Source organism: Cupressus sempervirens, chromosome 10 (assembly GCF_028749045.1).
Source record: "Cupressus sempervirens isolate cs-2001-9-10 chromosome 10, ASM2874904v1, whole genome shotgun sequence".
Taxonomy (NCBI): Eukaryota; Viridiplantae; Streptophyta; class Pinopsida; order Cupressales; family Cupressaceae; genus Cupressus; species Cupressus sempervirens.
In genome coordinates, this window is record NC_143127.1 from 117,295,128 (window position 1) to 117,317,328 (window position 22,201).

A 22,201-nucleotide genomic window follows, 5' to 3' on the forward strand; every position below is an offset into this window, starting at 1 on the left:
TTTTGATCACTGTATTTCATTTATTGCCCTTGTGATATTTGCATGTCATTGCTCTACCCTTGTGATCTCTATATATGTATGTGTGTGTATGTATATACATATACATATATATATGTATGTGTGTGTGTGTGTGTTTCTTTATATGTATGTATGTATTTATATAAACAAAGAGATATTTGTACAATATAGAAACAATAAAACTCACTCAATAGGTAGCATGGCCACGGATACAATGGCAACATCTATTGGCAAGTATATTCCTCTTTTTCTTTCTCATTTTTTATGTATTTATTTCACTTGAAGTATATAAGGAGTGAGTTAGGATGTACATAGGTTAACCTTAGATTAAATGTAAACTACAACACAAAGGTTGCACTAGAGTATTTCAATATTGTAATTATAGAAAACCACCTGATTTGTGCAAGTGGGTGTATGATGGTGAAGTGTTGTAATAGGTGAGTAAAGCTCACTGGTGGTTATAGGAATACAACTACATCAAGACAATTAGAAACCAGAACTACATATTTTTTACAGTGAGTAGTTCAAGGGTCTTGATCCCATGGATATAGGTATGTAGGCAACCTGGTAGGTAGAGTATACCTCCAGTGTCCAAATTCCTTGGACATAGTTAGGTATCACTTTAATATTTTAAGACATTAACTTACAAGGCTCATTCCCTTGCAGAAGTCTCTTGCCAAATCACCCAAGATGGCGAGAATATCTAGCTAAGCACCTCTTATATTGCTTAATTTCTTGAGTTCATCTTTAACATAATTTTGATTATGTGTAAGAGGATTATATGTTTCTTCATTGTTGCTAATATCTATTTTCATTCTAAATATGCACTCTGTCTTGTTTTTAGCACATTCTTTGACAACAATTTACATTTTGACTTTTGTTATGGCCTAAGATTTCGAATCAATGTAAGCTAATTTTCATGGTAGTAGAATTTCTTTAATTTATCGACACAGTGCTAAGTGGAATCAAAAAAATGCATTTCAATTATCTATTGGGGACATAATCATATTTTACTCTTTAATTTTGGATGTAGTCATGAGGGTTTTAGCTTAGGCCATGGGAGAGCATTTGAGTTATGAACATAAAATTGGGAATGATTTATGTCATGTTTAATTTTTTATTTTTTATATCTAAATTCAGCTTCACATTGTGTTGTGACTCTGGTATAGGTGTTTGATCTTGAATAGTTTTCATTTTAACATTTCAACATTCAGGTTTTCAAGTTTCCTCTTTAATTTGTGTTTGATTTATCAATGATTTTCTCCACTCTAATTGCACTGCACCTTAACTAGCTGCTCCAATGATGTAATCACCCATCTATCTACAAATTATACAAACACTTGTTGATTTACATAATCTAGTGATGCAGGAGCATCCAGAGGTATAAGGGAAATCCCGTGTCACTCAAAAAAAAGTACTTAGAATTAGTTTCTATTTCATGTGTTCTCATTTTTGGACACCCATTTGGGTCAAATAAAGGTTCCAACTCTCACAGTTCCACTATTAGTGTGCTAGAAAATCTTGAAAAAAATAGGAACATGTAATTGGGCCATCATTTTGGTAAACTAGAAGATGTGAATTGGCTAGATGAATGTAATTGTGATTTAGAACATTCCAGAAAAAGAATCAGGTCAAAAGGCCTCATGGTTTGAAAGTTATTGCAATTTTTTGGGTTTTGGAGACCTCCTAAAAATGCTTCAAAGTCAAGTTAGGGGCATTAAATGACCTTGAAAAGGGTCAAAAAATGGAGGATGAGTAAGTTTCTCTATAGGGCTATAGAGCACTTCGAGAGCTTTCTGGAAATGTAAACAGTTTGTCAATCGGAGCTATGGTTCAAAAGTTATGCCTCCCAGAAGTTTGGTTACCATTTCTAGATTCTTCTAAATTTGCGCTTACTTCTAACGTAGTTTCTGGAGCCTTCTATTTGGTCAGTGGATGCCTACCAGCACCTTCTAGAATTTATTCCTAGTCCTTAACCCTTTGGGGTCTATTTAAGGAGATTACTAGCATTGTAAAAGGCAGTTCAGAGTGGAGTTTGAGAGGAGGTACTGAAAGGAGAAATTATCTCCACATTTATGCTATTGTAAGCCCTTAGGGCATGTTTTGAAGTTTATTTTCTCTGTACTGAATGTACTAGCTTATATTTTTAGTTAATACAATTTCCCTTTTCTGTTGTGTCCATTCTGTTCTTGGGTTGTGTCCCCATCAAGTGGTATCAGAGACGGTTTTCTTGAGTGTGTAGATAGAGCGCCGACTGTGAGGCAATTTGCACCAAGATTGTGTGGTTATGGGTTCAAGTTAGAAGATGCCTCCATGAAGAGAGTGTGATGAAAGGGCTAGAGCTATTAATCCTAAGGATATTAGATCCCTCCAAAGGTTGGTATAGGCATTGCAAGAGGAGCTCCGTAGAGGAGAAAATGTTGCCGCAGGTGACGATAGTGAGGATGACAATGAAGAAGAAGAAATGGGACCAGAAGGGGAATTTGATGGGGAAGTTTTGAATCATGTAGAGGAAAGGCTTTTTAGGGCCATTACTAAGTTTGGGAAAAGACCTACAATTGAAGTGGGTGTATTTTCAGGAAATTTGAAACTAGATGAGTTGATCAATTGGATCAATGAACTGGAAGAATACTTTGAGTATGAGGATATCAGGGACCTAGATAGGGTTAAGTTTGCAAAGGCCAAACTGAAAGGCCATGCCAACATCTAGTGGCAAGAGGTTCAATTGGAAAGAAATAGAAGAGGAAAGGAGAAGATAACAATATGGGATTGCATGGTGGACAAATTGAAGAAGCAGTTCATTCTTGTGGACTATGAGCTTGATTTGTTTAAGAAGATGCATGGGTTAAAGCAAGCAGTAAGATCAATCCAAGAATATACAGAGGAATTTTACCAACTCTTGATTAGAGCAAGCCATGCAAAAGAAAATAAGGAGAAGGTTGCTCATTATATCAATGGGTTGCGACCTAGCATCCAGAAGGAATTAAGTCTGGTAAGAATGACCAGTGTTGAAGAGGCATACCAGTTTGCCCTACGAGTTGAAGAGAAGCTGAATAAAAGGTTTGAAGGAAGACAAAGAGGGCACGGTCAAGGAGGAAGGGGAAGTGGTAGATCATCTAGAGGTTGCAATGAAACCCAAAAGAAAAATGAAGATGTGGGTACTAGCAGGAACTAGTGGAATGAGGGTTTCAGCTGCTCCCATGATCAAGACTTTGGAAATCAAAGAGGAAGAGGTAGAGGACATGGAAAAGGAAGGGGCGGCTTTTGTGGTACCTATTTCCATTGCAATGAAGAAGGTCATCGTGCCTTTGAATGCCCTCAACAACAAGGAAGGACAGATAGGAGAGCTGAGGGCCAAGCTAGGGTTGCTCATGTGGATGAGGATGCACAACCATCACATTCAGAGGATGCAAAAATAGGAGAGACCTTGGTAAATGAAAGAGTCCTACTAAGTGGTGAGATTGAACTAGGACAATGGAGCAGTTTGTTCTGTACCAAATGCAAGTGTGAGGATAAATGTTATGACATGATCATTGATGGTGGTAGCACTGATAACTTGGTATCAAAAGAGATGGTCTCTAAGCTAAAGCTCAAGAGGGAGAAACATCCCCAGCCCTATCGGATTGCTTGGGTAAAAGATGATCATAAGGTCTTGGTAAGTGAACAATGTTTAGTGAAATTCAAAATTGGGAGTTACCATGATGAAGTTCTCTATGATGTTATTCTGATGGATTTTTGCCATCTATTGTTGGGTAGACCATGGTAGTTTGATATACATGCAGTACATGATGGGCATGCAAACACATACTCTCTAACAAAGGATGGAGTTCGCCACAAATTGAAGCCCATGAAAAAGGAAGGTGAAAAGGTTTGTAGCAGTGCTAGGATTTTTCTTGTTGATGGAAGGAAGTTTTTAGATGGCATGAAACATCAGCATATGTGCTATGCTTTGATTCCTAGGAAAGATAAAGAAGGTAGTAGTGAAATACCACTTGAAGTTTAAGATTTACTAGGGGAATTTGGAGATATTATATTTGATAATGTTCCAGATGGATTGCCACCAGTAAGGAAAATCAGTCATTAGATAGATCTGATTCCAGGAGCTAGTTTGCCTAACAAGGCTGCTCACAGGATGACTCCTGCTGAAACAAAGGAGCTAAATAGATAGGTTTAGGATCTGTTGAGTAAGGGCTTGATTCGAGAGAGCTTGAGTCCATGTGCAGTACCTGCAGTACTCACACCAAAGAAGGATGGAGAGTGGAGGATGTGTACAAATTCTCAAGCTATAAATAGGATTACCATCAAGTACCAATTTCCTTTGCCAAGGATGGATGATCTTATGGATTGCTTTAGTGGAGCTCAGTACTTCACAAAGATAGATCTCAAGAGTGGCTATCATCAGATACGGATTTGAGAAGGAGATGACTGGAAAATAGCCTTCAAGACCAAGGAGGGTCTTTATGAGTGGTTAGTCATGCCCTTTGGATTGACGAATGCCCCAAGCACCTTTATGTGGCTCATGAATGAGGTACTTAAGAAGTTCTTGGGAGAATTTGTTATCGTCTATTTGGATGATATTTTAATTTTTAGCAAGACTTTGGAAGAACATTTACTGCATATTCATAGTGTCCTTGAAAGGCTAAGGGAAGAGAAACTATTTATTAATCTGAAGAAGTGTATCCTTGCAAAAAGGGAGTTAGTCTATTTGGGGTTTGTTATATCACCCGAAGGTCTCAAAATGGATCCAGAGAAGGTAAAAGCCATCTTGGAATGGCCTACTCCAAGCTCTGCTACTAAGGTAAGATCATTTCATGGTCTTGTTAGTTTTTACAGGAAGTTTATTAAAAAATTTAGTGGCATATGTGCACCCCTAACTAATACAATAAGAGGGGATAGAAAAGAGTTCAAATGGGATGCAGCAGCTGTGAGAAGTTTTGAATTACTAAAGAAGAAGGTAACAGAACAACCTGTGTTGGCACTTCCAAATTTTAGAAAGGTTTTCTAGGTGGATTGTGATGCCAGTGGTAGTGCTATTGGGGCTGTATTAAGCCAAGAAGGTAAGCCTATTGCATATTTTAGTGAAAAATTGAATGATGCAAAGAAGAAGTATTTTGTTTATGATCAAGAGTTCTATGCAATAGTTCAGGCCTTAAAGAAATGGAGGCATTATTTATTGCCAAAAGAATTCTTTTTGTATACTGATCATCAGTCATTATAGTACCTAAATAGCCAAGGTAAATTGAATCAGAGGAATATGAAGTGGGTATAATTCTTGCAGAGTTATACATTTGTGTTGAAGCATAGAAGTGGAAAATCTAACAGGGTTGCAAATGCACTAAGTAGGAGACAGTTGTTGCTTACAATAATGTAGGTTGAAGTAGTTGGGTTTGATGAACTCAAGAATTTGTACCCCAAGGATCCTAATTTTTCTAAAGCATGGAAAGCTTGTAAAGAAACTGTTGTTGTAGATAGAACCAAGTGGTTAGACTATTTGATTCAGGATGGCATGTTGTTCAAGGGTAGTCAATTGTGCATTCCAAGGAGTTCCATGAGGGAAAATCTGATTAAGGAGAAATACAGTGGAGGGATGGTAGGACATTTTGGTCGAGATAAGACCATTTCCATTCTTAGAGAACATTATTTTTGGCCTCAAATTTCACAGGATGTGAAGAAGTTTGTACAGAGTTGCTAGGTTTGTCAAGTTGCCAAGGGGTTTAGTCACAATACTGGCCTATATTAGCCATTGCATGTTCCATCAAGGCCATGGGAGGACATAAGTATGGATTTTGTTCTTGGATTTCCAAGGACACAAAGGGGTAATGACTCAGTATTCATGGTGGTTGATAGGTTCTCCAAAATGGAACATTTCATTCCATGCCACTAAACTCATGATGTTGTCCATATTGTAGACTTGTTTTTCAAAGAGGTGGTAAGACTACATGGACTTCCAAGGAGTAAAGTTTCTGACAAAGATACTAAATTTGTGGGGTATTTTTGGAGGACATTGTGGAAAAATTTGAGAACAAACTTGAAATTCAGTTCCACGCATCACCCACAAACTGACGACCAAACAGAAGTGGTAAACAAAAGTCTAGGCAATTTGCTGAGATGTTTAGTTGGGGATAAGCCCAAGGGATGAGATTTGATTCTACCACAAGAAGAGTTTTCTTACAATAACTCTATAAATAGAAGTACTAGAAAATCACCATTCCAAATTGTATATGGGAATAGCCCAAGGACTGCACCAAAATTGAGGAAGATAGAGCAAGGGGAGAGGACAAGTGCTGAAGTGGAAGAATTTGCTGAACATATCAAGCATCTACATGAGGAGGTTCAGGCACACATTACCAAGATGAATCAAGAGTGTAAAGCTAGGGCTGATCAAAGGAGAAGACATAAGGAATTCCAAGTAGGGGATCTAGTCATGGTGCACTTACAAAAAGAAAGATTTCCAGCCGGTACTTACAACAAGCTAAAAATGAAGAAATTTGGCCCTTGCAAAATTTTGAAGAAACATGACTCATGAAATGCATATGAGGTGGAGCTGCCAGATGGTATTCATATTTCTCCCATTTTCAACATTGCAGATTTAACAGAGTATCATGATGATGGTGTAGATGAGGAGCTGGTGTTAGAGCCATGTCCAATTCCTACTTCTAAGAAGGAGGAGATAGAAGACATTCTAGATCATCATGTGGGTAGGAGTACTAGAAACAGGTAGTATGAAGAGCATTTGGTCAAATGGAAAGGACGATCAATCAAGGACTCAACTTGGATTTTAGCAGCTGAGGTTTTCCATTTGGGATTTCCTCTACCATTCATAAAGTGACAGGGTCATTTTTCAATCTACCCTGGGTGTCTGATGCAGAAGCATCCAAAGGTATAAGGGCAATCCTGTGTCACCCAAAAAAATGTACTTAGACTTAGTTTCTATTTCATGTGTTTTCATTTTTGGACACCCATTTGGGTCAAATAAAGGTACCAACTCTCACAGTACCACTATCAGTGTGCTAAAAAATCTCAAAAAAATAGGAGCATGTAATTGGGCCATCATTTTAGTAAACTAGAAGGTGTGAATTGGCCAGATGAATGTAATTGTGATTTAGAACATTCCAAAAAATGAATCAGGTCAAAAGGCCCCATGGTTTGAAAGTTATTACAATTTTTTGGGTTTTGGAGACCTCTTAAGAATGCTTCAAAGTTAGGTTAGGGGCATTAAATGACCTCAAAAAGGGCCAAAAAATGGGGGACGAGCAAAACTAGTCCATAGTGCTGTAGAGCACTCTGAGATCTTTTCAGAAATGTAAATGGTTCGTCAATCAGAGCTACGGTTCAAAAGTTATGCCTCCTGAAAGTTCGATTATCGCTTTTGGATTCTTCTAGATTTGTGTTGACTTCTAATGCAGCTTCTAGAGCCTTCTATTTGGTTGGTGGATGCCTACTAGCATCTTCTAGAATTTATTCCTAGTCCTTAACCCTCCAGGGTCTATTTAAGGAGATTCTTGGCATTGTAAAAGGCAATTCGGAGTGGAGTTTGAGAGGAGTTACTGAAAGGAGAAATTATCTCCACATTTATGCTATTGTAAGCCCTTAGGGCATGTTTTGAAGTTTATTTTCTCTGTACTGAATGTAGTAGCTTATATTTTTAGTTAATACAATTTCCCTTTTCTGTTGTGTCCATTATGTTCTTGGGTTGTGTCCCGATCATCTAGATAGATACCAAGAGTTCCAAAGCCACAAAGCCAAAGACCATCATGTGTGTGCATCCTACTCTAGGGAAAAATTAGATGTCACATTCTAGTACATATATTATAATCACTTCCTTCAAACTCAACTAAAGTGTTCCCATGGAATTTTTTAGTTGAACCCCACTTCCTATGGAAGTTGATTATTGTTGTTGAGTATATGTTGCTACTTCTTGTTGCTATTAAAATGCCTCAAATTTGTGTTGTTCCATCACCCTAAGATAGCTTACATTCTCTTTAGCTACATGTTGTTTGATAGTCATACCCTCTACATCTTGATTTATCATTTCAAGGGCTACATTTTGTTGACTTCTTATCCTCTCATTAGCAAGAAGCTTGGGGAAAAATAGTCCTTTTCACCCTAAAAACCACTTTTTTACTTCATCAAAATCAAGCCAATGACACGACACCTATATCCACTTTTGAAAAATGTTGCCTCCAACATTCTAAGCATACCATAAATAGGAATAACACCTGCTTGAGCCATAACCCATTTAAATTGGTCTACTTGCTAATTAGTTGGGTGTTAAATTTGATTTGGGCAACACTATAGAGATCTTGTGGATTGTGGAATATGGATTATAAATAGGAAAATAAAAGAAAGCACAAAATTAATCATTGCCCATTTGCATGTTGCTAAAGAAAGAGATCTGGGCATAACATAAAAACAATAAAACTCACTCAACAAGTTGACATGTCCTTCTGATCTCTGTATATGTATGAATGTATGTATGTATGTATGTATGTATGTATGTATGTACATATATGTACACATATATATAAATAGAGAGATCTTGGCAGAATAGAAAAACAATAAAACTCACTCAATAGGTAGCATGGCCATAGATGCAATCGCAATGCCTATTAGTAAGTAGATCTCTCTCTCTCTCTCTCTCTCTCTCTCTCTCTCTCTCTCTCTCTCTCTCTCTCTCTCTCTTTTCATGTTTTTATTTCACTTGAACTATTATTTCTTAGGGGGTTCTTTTTTCATGTGTTTATTTCACTTGAACTATTATATGTACACATGTATATAAATATATAGATCTTGGGGGAATAGAAAAAAAATAAAACTCACTCAACAAGTAGCATGGCCATAGATGCAATGGAAACAACTATTAGTAAAAAGATCTCTCTCTCACACACACACACATTTTTCATGTGTTTATTTCACTTGAACTATTATTTCTTAGGGGGCATTTACTAATATTAAATTCATCTTATGCACAAGGTGATGAGGACATTCTTGGATGTACCTATGTGATGAATTTTCTATGAGCAATGAAGATGTACATCCCCTAAGAGTAGTAGGAGGTGATGAGGACATTCCAGGTACTCTAAATATTTATCCTTTCCTAAAGATTTTTGATGTAATTGGGGAGTTTAAATGTTTTTTTTTTTTGGGGGGGGGGGGGGGGGGTCCCAAATGGGCTTCCCTCTTCACATGTTTGGCCCTAATAAGCAGAGTTCAAAATGAACTTCCCCTTTCACATGTTTGGTCCTAATAAGTAGAGAATATTAAATTATTCTCAAAACCAAGTGAAGCTCAACAATAACCTATTATTGCATGAAAGCTAATTGTGTCAATATCTTGGTTTTAAGAAATGTAGAAGGATGCCATAGTTAAATATGCAATGTCAATTCATATGTACATGATATCGGGAAGACATGAAAATTGCTTATAGGTTTGCATTTTTGTTAGAGGTATTTAATTATGTATTTTAAGTTATATACCATCACGAACATTCTTCATAATGATGGTCTATAATTTTAAAAACTTCATAGACTCCTTAAATAAATGTAATTGTGTTACATTTTTTAATCTACGTCTATTGTCCATGCATAAAGAATGTAGTTGCATATGAATTCACAATTTAGAGTGGCAAAATCTTATTTTGGATGTGACGTAAAAATGACATGCACCAAAAGATGTGAAAGTGATGTAACTTTTGCAAGTCTAGATCCTTTTTTTGTACTTTAAACATTCATCATTTCTTAAATAGTTTTGATATTAATGAGGAATTTAGATGTTAGGGGGGTGTGGTACGAAATGATCTTCCACCTTCACATGGTTGGCCCTAATTAGTAGAGCATATTAAACTATTCTCAAAGCCAAGTGAAGCTCAATATTAACCTATGATTTCATCATAGCTATTCAATGTTTACTACCAATTTTTTTTGTTAATACAACATGATATCACAATTTTGATGGTTGGTCATTGATCACACAACATTCCTACCACATTCTCATCCTAATTGCAATGGACATTTCCAATGGCTTACCATGGGACCCATAGCATTTCTATTTGACAAACATTGTAATTGTGACAATGTCTTTGATAGATTTTTGTCACAATGCTTATAGTGAAAATGAATTGTTTATTAGTATGATAGTCCAATTTACAACACCTGTACATGTTGCAATTACCATAGTAACCCTTTCCATTGCAACTTGTGATAGAAAAAGTATTATAGGAGCCAATTTCAAATGATTTCGGTTGGGTTATAGGTTACTATGATAATTACAATAGTCTGCCATCATAGTTTGGGCCCAAATGTACTAGTGGATGATGACTACATTCAAATAAACTCTTACAAAAATTTTCAACTCACTAGCAAGGATTCCTTATGATTATGTTGAGAAAAAATGTCAATACAACTTACAAACATAAAGACAAATAAGGGAAAGCACTGTAGGCCAGGTCATGCCAGAATTTCCAAAGACAATGATAGATGAGGCTATGGAGGTTCACAAAAGTAAATTTACTAAAAAATATATAGCATTTAGTATATTGAAGAATAAAATAGAGGATGTGCTAATTAATAGTAAAGCAATATGGAGAACTATTTACAAGTTACCCATTCCTGGTAAAATAGAGAAAGGTGAGAAAGAAATGCAAAATCCTAACACAAATGAACAATAGGTAGGTGAGAATACAAAATATGTATCAATGAAGGATGGTCATGCAGAAGGCCTTGAAGAAATGATAGGAGAAGAGGTGATGGCTATGGAGGAGAGGCAGATGATCAAAGTGTACCTATGGTACAAGCATCGAGTGCTAGTCCTCCACATAAAGACCAGGTAAGTCAGCCTAACTTAGTGAAAATCAAGGATGTTTCTAACAGTTCTTCTCATAATATCAATCCCTTAACAAAGGATGATCTAAAGGATATATTAAAGAGCTTTTCCATGTTAGCTAATTTATGTACAAATCCTATATTGGTGAGGACTAATGAAATTATGAAGGGAGATATGGTAGTAGAAAGGGAGAAGCAAATTGACACATCAAGTATGTCCCTAGAGGTAAAAAATATAGAAACATAGAGTGCAAGCACTAAACAACAAGGTGTTTTTACAAAACTAGTTCCATTACCTCTTTTTCCATTCATTTCTCATAAGGAAGCCTTAATTATAGTTGAGAAGGATAAAGTAGAAACCAGATTAGGTTAGCAAGCAAGTATTACACCTACACCAAAGATAAAAGGTGAAGATAAGAAAGAGGATAGTCAAATTGAGAAGCTTAAAGAATTTAAGGTGATTACTGCTACACAAGAACAAATTGCTATCTAGAGTCTCATTACCTTAATAGTTTTTGTGACTCTTACTATTAGTCAAGTTCTTCAAAGACTGAGCACTCAAGCCACACCATTGTAGAAATCCAGGCCAAGTCCAGAGACATCTAGTAGATCAAGAGACATATCTTATGAAAATGTAGGTCTTGATGAGGTGTCTAAACTTATAAAGTTGGATCTTGCAATATTCACTATTTATAAAATGAGCATTCTGTAGGAAGATCTACATAGGAAGAAACACCAAGAGTTGCTAAGAAGGGAGCATAAGAAGAAGCAAGTGCTTCATGAAATTAAAGATATATTTCTTAAAGCTTTTAGTCTCCCAACCCCTAATGAAGATAAACCTTTCCTCAAGAAAATGGTAACTATTATTAACAAGATAAATAATGATGAGCTAGATTCAAACACCAAACTATTGGAGTGGTTAGAAAAGAAGTTTCAAACAAAAGTTCTTGAATAGATATCTAGTGCCATTGTACTAAGACAAGTTGTGTTAGAAACCAAGATGGAAGATGTGAAAAAGGTGTTGGAGAATATCTTCTTTCTATACACAAATATTTTTTATGTGAATTTATTCCCACAAGAAGAATAGGGGGATATTGAATAGTTGCAAGGAGATCTAAAATCTAGAGGTACTACATTGAAACTATCTCTGGGTCAAAGCCATACTCATTTTTAGAGATTACTCTCTACTCAAGGTTAGCTAGTAGCAATCCAAGAAAAAGATGCCAACATTCATGCTAACTTGATTAGCATCAAAACATTGTTGACCTGACACATGGAAGTGTTGCACAAGGAACTATCCTTTGTTGACACATTGATGAAGAAATATTCTCATCTTTACACTCATAAAGGTTTAGTTAACCTTGTTTCTAAACTAGATATCTAGTATCAATCTCTAGAGGTAGCATGTAACAATTGGGATGCAACACTAAAGATCATCATGGAGGTCCACAAAACATTTTTGGAAAAATACACTATCAGTGTACCACCCAAATGATACAAGTGTCAAAAAGGGGGGAATAATGAAAAGAAAAGGGGAATGAGAAATTAAATAAATGAAGGTGATAAGGGAAACATAGTTTTTAGATAGAAATAGGGGACAACAACAACACAACATATTTACTCATTTAGGATTAATACAAAATTTAGTTATAGAAAGGAACACTCAACTTAGGGGAGTTATAAAATTTTGGAGAGGTATTACAGTTAAGTCATTAGTTGTGTAAAAATTTGAAAATTTGAAATTATGTAAGAGATATAGATTATCGATGTGATGCAAATAAGTTAGGTTGTATATATATATATATATGACAAAGTTTTTTTCCACTCAAAGGGGAAGATTGTTAATCTCAATTTGGTTTTGACAAGGCAGTGACAAAACACTTAGGTCATTTACTTAAGAGAAACTTGCATGTACCAAGTAAGTAGTTAGTGTCGAGCACTAGTATGTGTTGAGCCACTCAAGTTCCAAGCAAGACATATATTCTAATTGATTCATATGCCAAGTAAGTACCAAGGTCATATGACTTAGGTCATTTACTTAATAAGAATTTGTATGTACCAAGTAAGTAGTTAGTGTCCAGCACTAGTATGTGCTGAGTCACTCAAGTTCCAAGCAAGACATATATTCTGATTGATTCATATGCCAAGTAAAATAGTGTATGTCGAGTCATTCAAGAATTGAGTTACAACTTTAAAGATGTAGTAGATGTCAAGCATCAAAGCTTTCAAGTCTTGAGTAAACATTTTTGGACATAGTTGTTTGTAATGGCACAAAATCCTATGTAAACCATTTCTGGGCTGACTTAAGGATTTTTTTACAATTCTAGAAGATACCTATGCAATGCATGCAACCAATCAGATTAATGGATGTTCTAAGTAGAAAAATGGGCGAATCACAATTGTTGATTCCTACCTAACACTACGTTACCTAAGTCTTATTAAGGAGGATAAACCCTAAATAGAAAAGAGTATTATGGATGCATGGATAAGAAGAGAATGGTGAATGCTAACTAAAAATAGAGCATTCATAGTGGGGTAAAAGTACAAAGTTGTGTCACCTTTCTGGCTGACTTATCTAAAAAACTAAATTTTTTATTTCTACCTAAAAATCAATTTTGTTCAAAAATACAATCTTGATAAATTTATTCTAACTAAGTTATATATGGTCTCACACTTTTCCAATTGGAAATTTCTATTAAATGCATGTTCTATACTAGTTTGTATCTAATTACTAAAGAAATAAAATTATTTCAAAAAATTGACATTTCAATAACTCTTACTATTTTTAACAATATTTTAGTACAATATAAACACCATTTTATAGATTCCAAAGTCAAGAATATTCTCATATAGATTTTGTAGTGTTTGAATTACATATAGTATATTGTAATTAAAAAATTATGCAAGTATGTATTTTAACACTAAAGAAGATGTCAATTTTGAGAAATACAAAAATGGTAAATCATATAAAAAAAAATTAAACTTTATATGACATTGTAGAGGAGAGATTACTCTTCAAGAATATATGATTTTTCTTTTGGTTAGAATAGATTTATTTTGAAAAATGTGGTGGAAGATTAAAACTATCAATTTTAGGTGAGTTGGAATTTGAATCATTATAAAAGAGAAAATATAGGTCTAAAGACAATTTTTATTTTTTATTTTTTTAGTTTTATATGTAATTTATAAAATAATCTGTGATCAATAGGAAATAAGTTTATTTCCATATAGTTTTGTGGTGGAAACTAGACCCCTAATTTTCAACATTTTTGAACAACTAAAAAGTTAGCTTTAAAAAATAAGAAAATATATCAATTCTTATTCCAAATAATAATTAAAAATTATAATCCTAAATGTCACCCATTTCTACACATTTCATTAGTTTACTTAATTTTCAAATTCTAAATAATAATAATAATTTTATCTCATTAACAGTGAACATTTATACTTTTGTTAGCATTTTTCTTTGTAAAAGGGCAACACAGGTTTGTGCTTTTACCTGGTGACTATGAAGGTTGTGATCATGTTATGAAATGCATAATTAGTTAGAGTGAACAAAGGAAATCAAAGAAAGGATATAAGTGATAATCTAATCAATATATTAGGAAAGAGGATATCTAATATCTAGTAGAGAGGTGTTAACCAAAGGGTCAAGGCTAAACTATTCTAATGGGTGAATTAGTAAAAATATCTTAACTAATTAAGTTTAAGTCCTACACTAAGGTGCTTACTTTAATGTAAGTTGATATTCTCTAACAAGGCACACAACTAATAGGATTTTAACATCATTTAATAGGGTAAGATTTAATAGTCTTTGTAAGCCTTTAATATGGCAAACCTTTCACAGGGTAGATCATAGTTTATGATCAAAATTATTGTAACCTTCATTGGATACACTTTGCAACTATAGTAGTGAATATTTGTGGGTGTCATCTCCACTCTAGCTTTACCTACCCATTCAAGGGTTTCTGGGTAACAAATTTAATATGTTATGTGTTATTTGTTTCATGCTATGGATGAACATGTTTAGCTTGCTATTTCAATTTACATTGAAATTGTGAGATGGATGCATTGTGAATATTTTATGATTAAAGTTTTAAAGTTTTGATTCACCCCCCATCTCAAAGTTTATTTTTCCATTATTAATTCCAATGTTCCTTACCACTATAAAAATAATAAATTAAACATCATCTCATCCTCTATAGAAAGTAGTTTTTCAATCTAGTCATAGTTCTCGGTGGGAGAATCCCCAAAGGAGATGTCTTAGACCCCAATAATTAACCACACAATAGAATACAAATAATAAGAAAAAGATTTAGATCCCAAATAATGCCAAATCACATTATAGAATTATAAGATTTACATCCAACATGCTCGTCTATAAGGCCCTTTAAGTTAAAGCCAATTACAAAAGAAAATAACAATAATAGTCTACAAGATCTCACAAGATCCAAACCCTAATTATTCCAAATCCACAATCTAGTAGAAAACTCCAACAAGAATCTTAACTTTTTCTCACAAGACATACAAAGAAATCTTCTTATTTTTCCAAGTCCACACTTATACTCAACTTCACTCCTCTCAGCTACTCTATGTTCAACTAAATAATAATGACTCTACACACCATAAGACCCTCTACTTCTACTAAACTAGGTAACAAGTTGGACTAGCATACTAGACATTAAATACACCCTCAAGCAACAAATTATCTTGGCTACAAATATTAAATACAAGAAATAATTAAATACTTAGGATATAACCCAAGTTTAAATTGCATAACTAATTCAAAAGGCCACATTTAAGAATCTACATACTTAGAGATATAGGTCCATGTTCCATCTAATGATCCAAATCCAATAGTACACACACCAAATCCCTCATCTTGAAAATCATGAAAAAGATCTCTAAAATATGCTAGTAAATCTAGATAACATAACCGTCACCAAAATAGCTCTAAGTCTAACATGATTAATTCAATAATCATGTGCACTTAGGACAAGGTTCCCCAATATAGCTAAAATACTTCCCCAACTCTATAAGCTACAACTCCATAAATGAAAGCTTGGATCCCCTACATATAGAATTTCTAACTTTACTAGGATGCTCCTACATTAGATGCCTCTTGTGAGAAGAATAATATTCTTAGTAGTTAGAATAATATCTTTTAGGTTTTAGCATATAAAACCTAAACTATTTATTTACATACATGTCCTCCAAGTAATCAACTGGTACACTCTTTCCTTTTTTTTGTTATGCAAATATTTTCCACCAACATATGACTATTTTCTCTAATTCTAGATATTTTTGCTTGGTGTGCAATATGTCTACTTACCATGTTGATATATCACCCTTTCTAAATTGGTCAACTCAATTCAATGACCCAAAATCAAGTTCCTCCTATCAAGTTTTGCATCGAACAAGGAATCAGGGAATTCTTACTTCCACTCTTTGTAACTATAAACACATTCTTGACACAATCTTTCCTAGTCCTACAATCATATCGCCAAGCACTACTAAGTGAAATGTTATGACTACTCATGTACCAATATAACATAAAACTTGATCAACATTGTCAAAACTGAAAATTTAGAAGACATTTCTCTTTTAGTTCCAAATCATGCTCATCCAACTAATCCTATAAGCCTATGCATGTCTCATTCTCTACAAACTAAGTTTTTGAGCCATCTCCATAGCAACTAGGTTATGAGTACTACCAGCATGTCTATAATCACAATCCTATTGACATATCAGTCAAGTTTTTTATTAGTGACACACACTTTTTCAAATTGTATATAGCTACCAAGCTATTTGTATAGTTCATAGTCTTTTCTAAGTATTTCAATTGTCACCAAGTTCTATAGTTGCTACCTAGTCCTTTGCACAAATCTTAGTGGTTACCAAGCAGTCATAATTACAGTGAAGATCAACAGTATAAATCATTCATCTTAGGGTATGCCAAGTTTACTAGTGCAAGACAAGCTATACAATGTTCATCAAGTTTGTAGTGTAGGTAATGAGAGTCCAATTTTAACTGAGCCACTTAGTGTTAACCAAGAGACTCAGTTTATATGACAAGTTTCATAGTATTTATCGAGTCACTAGTGCAGACCGAGTTCAAAACTACTTGAAAGAGATCAGTATGGACCAAACTTCTACATATACAAAGTGCATGAAAATTTTGAGCATTGATAGTGGATAACAAGTATTAGAACCTCACCAAATTAGTCTTTATCTAACTTGAGTACATTCATGTGGGTCGACTTTGTAATATTTTTGTTAACTTCTATTGTGTTTAGCTTTGTAATTTGTATAATTGGATTGGTATATATATGTAATGAATTATATTATATCAAAGTAAGTAAGGTGTATGAATGTGAATGTAGTGCAAAAAAATATAATTAGGGAAGAGTAGAAAGAGTGAATTACAAAGGCTATAGTAGTAGAAGGAGTAGCAAAGAGATATCCATCACAGCAAGGTGATTAGCACATAAAGGAATCTCCTTCAACAAACTAAGTTATAGATTAGAGATCATATACTATTTCATACTAACAGGTGGATCAATCAAATTATTTAACAAGGTAGACGTAACAATCTTTTGTAAATATCTTTACCAAGTGCATACTTAATTGTATGTTTGTAAATCCTTTCACAAGGTGGATCTTGTAGTCCTTATTGCTTCTAATAGGGTAGATCATCAGAATTCATCAATGTAAGATTTAACAAGATAACTTTATACTACATTACTAAAGTTTGTGGGTATCATCCCCACCCTAATTTTACTTTCTATTTGGAAGGTTTCTCGGTCACCAAATCTTTGTGTCACAATGGTATGAATGCTTTCATGTTTTTAGTTTCTTATGCATGCAATTAGATCAGATTATATGTGATGGATTAAATGCTAATTGGGTTGTTAGATTAAGAATTGAAATTTTTGAAATTCTAGAAGTTACTAATTTACCCCTCCCCTCTCAGTAACTTAGCATAGTCTTGAATATTTTCAACAATTGGTATTAGAGCATTGTGGTTCTTAGGAGAAAGCTTAATAGCTTGAGAAAATATCAAGGCCATGGAGGTATTCAAACTTGACAAAGCTATTGACAATTAGAAGCTAGATTTGGAAATGGCCACTGCCCAAATCAAGAAAGAAAAGGACCAACTCTCTCAATCCCTAAAATGAATAAAAGAACTTACAATTCAAATGAAGCCCATGAAGCAATCAAATAAATTATAGAAAAGAATGGTTTCATGCAAGAAGAAGTAAGGATATGTGAAATCATGGAACAAAAAAAAAATATAAAAGAAGAGATAGATGGAAGGAACAATGAAATATATAACCAATCTCTTGAGCAAGAAAAGCTTATTGATCAACTCTCCAATGTGGATGAGGAAATCATGAGCCTGAGATTTGAAAATAAAAGAATGAGAAATGATCTAAATTTTGAAAGGCAAATCAATGAAAGAATAATGAAATCCCCAACAGACATGAATCAATTAAATGAGCAAAATCTCTATAGACAAAAAGGAAAAGTAGGAATTGGATATACAAAAGAAGGAGAATTATCCAAGCAAGGAGCTCAAAATAATCAAATACCTACTTGCAATCACTGTGGTAAGATAAGTCATACATCAAACAAATGTTGGAGCAATGGAAAAGAAAAATTCAATGGAAAGTGCTACAATTGTAATTAGCATAGTCATAAGGCTAATAAATGCAAAGAGAAACCAAGATTTGAAGGAAAATGTCACAAATGTAACAAACATGGACATGATTCATCATAATGCAAAACCAAGACACTAAATCCAGCAGAACAAATTGTGAAAGCAATATTTGGTTGAGACTACAACACCTGGTGCAAATGTCATTATTGTGGAGAATTTGGACACATTGGTATAACTTATGTAAATCATCATTTGAGAAAAAGAGATACTACTAAAAGATGTTTCATTTGTACAAAACTTGGTCATCTTTCCAAGAACTACATGAATACTTGTAGAATTGAAGATGAGAAAAAGGAAAAATTTGATAATATCTAAGAATAGATGAGACAACAATGGGTTCCTAAGTCTACCAAGGATACAAGTCAAGTAATAGTGATCAAGTCATTCAAGAATTGGGTGGCTCTACCATTTCTACTTAATTTCTCAAAGGAGAAACTAGAGCTATTCCATCAAATAAGCCATCCAAAAATAGTTCCAGATTGAAAGAACAAAATGATCCAAATCAATATTCAAGATACAAAGGGATCACTGAGTACAAGTGTCTACAAAGTTATATTCTCTACTAAGTGAGATTAGGTCATAGACTCTACTGGGTGAGGTTGGGAGTAATGAAGATGCATATGGTTATTGAGTCATGAAGACTTTGTCGAGTGTTTAATGCAAGCATAATGGATGACAGTCTGCCAACATGATGTTAGTCGATCTATCTTTCATACTAAGCATTTATGGTGAAATTTTAACAAAAGGAATGAAATCAAAGCCATTTCTTACCATGAAATTTTGAATGCTATTTCAAAAGTGTGATCTTCAAATATTTCAAGTGATTTGAGCAAATTTCCAGGGAAAGTTTTTGAATACCCTCAAACCCTACCAATTAAAGATGGCATCCAGCAATAGAAAGGTTAAGTGAGGATCTAATATGTTGGTTCATGGAGTAGAATGGAAGGCACTAGATTTCAAGCTCACTCCTATGATCATCGAAACCCTAGATCCAAGTAGAGCACAGTCAAAAATCCCTCCAAAGGTACTTCTAATCAATGATATTTGCACTTATTTCAAATGTGTTATTCAAGTGATTGCTACATTGGAAATGGATGATGCCCTAGATAAGCTGTGTGTTAATGGAGTTTTGAAATCCAAGCACCAACACCTAGAAACCAAAGGGTTAACTCACATCCTCACATGCCCCATAAATTTCAAGTTAAATGGATTAGAATTATCCTTAGTTGAGTGCATAATGATCAGTTATAGTTGGAACAACTAGTGTTGATCACAAAGAAGATGATTCATCGAATCACTGACCTCCCAATGCTAGCCATAGCCAAAATGACAAAAATACTAGGTTGAGTAGAACTTGAAAAGAAAACCCTAGCAAAGTAGGATGGTAGAGGAATGAATATTTTTAGTGTTTTAGATATGGAATTGAATTTTGGTATTCACATCATTGTGTATAAGATATATAGCTCTAGTAGGTTAAACAATGTGTCATTTGTAGCTATAGACTTGGCATGCAAGGTGGCAAAGAACAATTTATTATATGACCATGCTGAGCTATTGTTGAAACAGTTGAACAAAAATATGGAAAACATAAGGACATCAAAGAGTAACCCATGTAAGTTTGGTTCCTTGTTAACTTGTCTATTCTTTTATGTCCAGAAATTCTTCCATTCAAAAGCTATTGTTTGGAGAAAAGATGTGCCCATGTTATATCAAATAAATGAGTTTATTTCTAAAATGGGTAAAAACTATAATAGTATTATGGACAATTACTTTGATACATGTAAAGAGAAAATTAACAATAGATGTTGAATCCCCAAGAAACTAGTTGAAGATTATAAGGATGATGTATGTTTCATGGTGGATTGTGATGACATTTACATTTAGGTAGTTAAGCCTAGAATTGTGTGGATAAAACCTCTTGGTTATGAAGTTAATATTGATGAAACTAAAGATATCATTGAAACTCTTGTGAATGAGCTAGTTGATCCTAAGGCTACATATTTTGGAACATATGATGAATCAAAAGCCAGGATTGAACTTGAAATAACACTTTCTCAAGTGGTAAACAAAGTAAAGAAGAGAATTTCAAAATTGAAAACTAGTTCTACCCTTTTTTTGATTGAGGTAAAAGGTGCAGACGATGAAGCATAGGATGAGGGAGTAGATGATGAGGTAGAATTTGAGGAAGAAAAGCCATTAAGGAGAAAGGGAAAGTGATTATCACCAAGCCACAAAAGCCATCCACTGTAGAATTCAAAAGGAGATCTTCAGGGAAGAAATCTGATAAGGAAGGAGCATAAATTGTATTCAAAAAACCTCCACTCACCTTCCAAGAAAAATTAAAAATATAGAAGTAGGAGTCAAATTAAAAATATTTAAATCACTAAAATATGAAATTAGGATAGTAGAGGAATAGAAGAAAATTAAAGACTTTGTGATGGATAAGATGGGAAAATTGAAATACTCAGTAGACCAACTTACTTCTCAAATTCCTAATGATTTTTTGGAAATGATAAAGCCAAGATGGGAATTTGCTATGAAAACTATCAAAGACATATATCGGAAAATCTTGAGGTAGCTATTACTAAGCATATCAAATGTAGAGATAAAAGAGTCATTCAAGAAAAATGAAGAAAATTTGACTTTGAAGTTTAATACCTATTAGATTTTGATGAAGGATATTGAACATGTTGTAAAGAATGCAACAAACACTTGCAAGAATATCTATCTATTACATAAACCAAGTGATTTTCTAGTTGATGTTGAAGATGATGATGATGAAGAGGAAATTATTAAAGAAGCAACTCATTTTGACAATGATGAAGATGAAGAGAATCAAGGACAAGATACTGTTGGTGTTTTAAAAAGTACTAAAACTACTAAGCGACAAAATGCTTAATACCAGAATGACAGTACGTACACAATCTAAAGACTAACCTATTCTTATTAACAATGGCATATGTAAGGTATTTGGACCCAACTTCAAAAAAACCACAGATGGTTTTCTACTCTTTTGGTTCTGCAAAACTAGGGTGGGTGTACCCAGGGATGGTTCAAAACTGAAACAACTGTATGAGGATTATTCTTAGTTTCATTCTGATTCTCATTTCAAGATCCTCAAAAATATACATAATTCTTACTAACTTGATAACCACATCCATAAACAGATATGGCTAAGAAGTCTTCTATAGATCTACAGATGTTTTCAACAACAATGGCTAACTGAAGCTAAAACATTCCATGTAGACCAGTGCTAGCCAACTTTGAAGATCTACAAGAAATAAAAGTAAAATTTGATTTGATGATGCATTTGAAAAACCATTTGTAAGATATTTCTCCTTCAGCTGAAATAACTTGATCAGTGCCTAATCCATTGGGGTTCAGAGTCTATAGCAAATTCTTAGATCTAATTTGTTGCCTTACAACAAATTCTATCAGCAATTCTTATCAGAACTTATCATTCAAAAATCCTTTTCAATACTTAAGGAATCTTATCACATTCATCAAAGCCTTTATTTAATCCATTGAATTAATAGTAATGATAAATGGATATACAACCTAACTAGATTGCATTCAATTGTACAAGCTTTTACTCATACAACATCAAGGTAGCTAAGTATTTAAAAGGAGACAAAATTTAGAA